This window comes from Notolepis coatsorum (genome assembly GCF_963971535.1).
Source record: "Notolepis coatsorum genome assembly, chromosome: 1".
Classification (NCBI taxonomy): Eukaryota; Metazoa; Chordata; class Actinopteri; order Aulopiformes; family Paralepididae; genus Notolepis; species Notolepis coatsorum.
The window spans coordinates 125,047,815-125,051,364 of NC_140165.1; positions in this window are offsets into that span (position 1 = coordinate 125,047,815).

Sequence of the window (3,550 nt, forward strand, 5' to 3'; positions counted from 1 at the left end):
TCCACAGGATCTTCAATAGACTATGGGGGGTGAACCTCCGACCCTTTTTTTTTACATTTGAAAGTTAAATGCATCAATCTGGTGCACTTTGAGAGCAAAATAAGGAGGCTAGATCTATGATGAACTTTGTGCTCAAAACACAAAATCGACTAGTGCTTCCCAATCCTCTCCTCGAAGCACCCCAGCCGTTCAATGTATTTGTTTAATTCCACCACCAGCACACCTGATTCAACTTAACAAGCCCTTTATTAGTTGAATCAAGGTGTGCTGGTGGTGGAATTTAAGGCGAGACACTGCAGGTGAATAGTCAAATATACTTTTTTTGTTGATTTTGAGATTTTGTTATATTTTGCTTCCTAAACATGTCTTCTATGAAACTAGTGACAATAAAACGTCAATAACACACATTTAGTTGTTTATTTTACATCATTTTGCCTTATTGCATCCATAAATGTGCACATATTTAATGGGGAAGTGCCTCATTTGCATATATAAACATACATTTCAGAAAACTTGCAATATATTTTTTCTTAGTTTATATGTACATAACAAATTGGGAAAGTTTCATAGTGATATCTATTCAAATAGTTTCTGCCTATTAGGGGGTACTACACTGTACTACACTGTTTGTAGCCTGTGTGTATTTCTGTTCAGTTCAATAACATCATTATTATTATTATTCAGTTATCAGGCATGTGTTTAGGTTGTCTATTACTAATGGTTTGATTAGGTATTGTGTTTGTAAATATCTGTTTAAAAAAAAAAGTATGGCATTTTACAATACAGAACTTTGAAGGCGTTTTCCCAAAAATGAGTTTTAAGAGTTTTTCCTCATACTCTGAGCCAGAAATCTCCACTTCAGTAGCACTCACATACACCAAACCATCCAGTTCTATTCATATCTATGTTCTGAAGGTATTTACAGAAGGGTTTGTTGATATCGCATTCATACCCTGATTTATATCACATTTTATTCCTAAAAACATGGCGAAATATGGAATTTTACCATAAAAATGGACTGAATGGAGTATTTTCTGATTTATGGAGTGATAAAAAGAGATATCCAAAATCCCCTCTGTAATAACCTTTGGCTCTAATATGTCAACAAAATGAAACTATAATTTTGAAAATGGCTTTATCCAATGTTCAGATTTCTGTCCTGGAATTATATGCAAATTAGTGCATATTTAAGTAGATAATGCCTAATTTGCATATTTAAACATACAATTTCAGAAAACTTGTAATACAAAAAAGTCTTGTCTTAATATAAGTAATCAACTGGGGAAGTTTCATTGTGATATCTATTAGTTAATTTTTTTACCCTATTCACCTGCAGTGTCTCCCCTTAACAAATACATGGACCGGCTGGGGTGCCTCGAGGAGAGGTTTGGGAACCACTGGACTAGAGCATGAAGCAAAAGTGGTTACCTGTGTTGAACTGGTTTATTTTTTTGAAAATAAAAGAATATAGTGGATTATTATTACCACTACTACCACTGCCAATACTACTGATACATCCCTATCCCTATACATCCCTATTGGCAAACTTTATTCATTATACAACTGTGGCGGGCCGCCACAGTCTAGGTCATTAATGGGAAACCAAGTAACCATGGTAACCAAGTTGAGAAAAATGGAATGGAAGAGTAACTTGTTCTGGCTGTCTCCGTATGTAATTATTTCATAATCATTGTCACTGCTATATGATTATAGGTGAACATTGCCAATCAAAATCTCTTGAAATAATACTGACAAAGACAACTTGTCACTTCTCAAGAATCTTTATTTCAACTTGATGTCTCACAGGTGCTCCTAAAATATAGACGTCCACGACACCTGAGACTGTTTAACTGCACATGTTTTAGTTTTTAAGCATTAAGTATTAAGCATATAACTGGATCTGGGGGCTTGGATTATACTGTAAGATGTGTTTGAGAGTTTGTAAACTGATGTTTTGCTGTTGTTAAATGTAAAATCTCCAGTAACTTAAATTAATCAAGAACTGCTACCATTTCTTGGATTCTATGTTCATAGACCATGCAACAGAGAACCGGAGCTAATGATGCTAATGATGGAGCATCATTCACCGTCGGTTGTGTGATAGTAAAGGGCTATGCCTTCTTTATTGTCACACAGTGAAAGGGTTAACCGGCTGTAGTGTCGTGTGGCAGTGAAAGGGTTAATGATACAGGATCAGATTGTTAGATGGTTAGATTTGAGCCGTACTGTATTGTACCCATTCTGCAATCTGTTAATAAAGTTTTCAATCAATCAATCAATCAATAAATGGATAGATTTAGTTTGCTGATAACAAACTATCATTACACATGGGCAAAACAGAGTCCATTCTCTTCGGTTCAAATAACAAACTCAGCAAGACCGACGGCTTCTCAGTTGCAGTGGGTGACAATATTGTCACAAGGAAAGATGAAATTACCTACCTGGGTTCCATCCTAGAGGCAAATCTTTCCTGTGACAAAATGGCATCCAATGTAATAAAAAAAGTCAACCAACTAACTAGATTCTTGTACCGGATCTCCTCTCTGGTAAACAAGAATACCCTGAAGACTCTGGCAGGAGCACTCATTCAAGGGTACTATGACTATGCATGCACCTCATGGTACCAAAGCACCTCAAAGGCGCTTAAAACAAAATTACAAACATCACAAAACAAACTGGTCAGACTACTACTTGACCTGAACCCCAGAACCCACCTCACCCCTGCCCACTTTGACAACCTAGGATGGCTTAGAGTAGACGACAGAGTACAGCAACTTGCAATGGGCCTGGTCTACAAGATACACTATACGACCGGGGTGCCCATGTACATGTCAAAATACTTCCCAAAGGTCAATGAATACCACAACCACTACACCAGAGGAAGCTCAACAAATCATGTTAAACCCAGATTCGGCTCAAACAAGGGACTAAACACGTTTCGCAATTATGCCACAACAATGTGGAACGCCCTACCCAAAGCTGTAAAGGAATGTGAATCCCTGCCCACATTCAAAACCGCTCTTAAAGAACACCTACGGGAGGCTGCAATTCGAAACTGGCCACCGTAAATGCCCAAAACCCCCACCACCTCCTAATAGACAGTCTCCTCCCCACCGCATGTATATATTCCCTCCCCACCGTATGTATATTTCTCTCCCACCCACCCACCCCCTCCTAATGTACAGTCCCCTCCCCATCATATGTATATACTCTGTCAGGATCTAGGGGTAACAGTACTGTATATTTGAATACCGTTTATGTCACAAATGTATCAGTACTAAATACCTATATGTCCCTATGTCATAAATGTCTATATGAATTGAAAATGGGGGACCCTGATGGAAACAAGACAAACGTCTTTCTCAGGTCTGCATCCCCTTAACAATTGTATGTATTGAGCCGTACTGTATTGTACCCATTCTGCAATCTGTTAAATAAAGTTTTCATTCATTCATTCATTCACCTGAAGTATGTAAAACCCTGGTGCAGTACCCGCTCCGCTACAGCAGGGGGCAGTATGCACCGCTGCACGTCCCGCCATTAGAGCGCA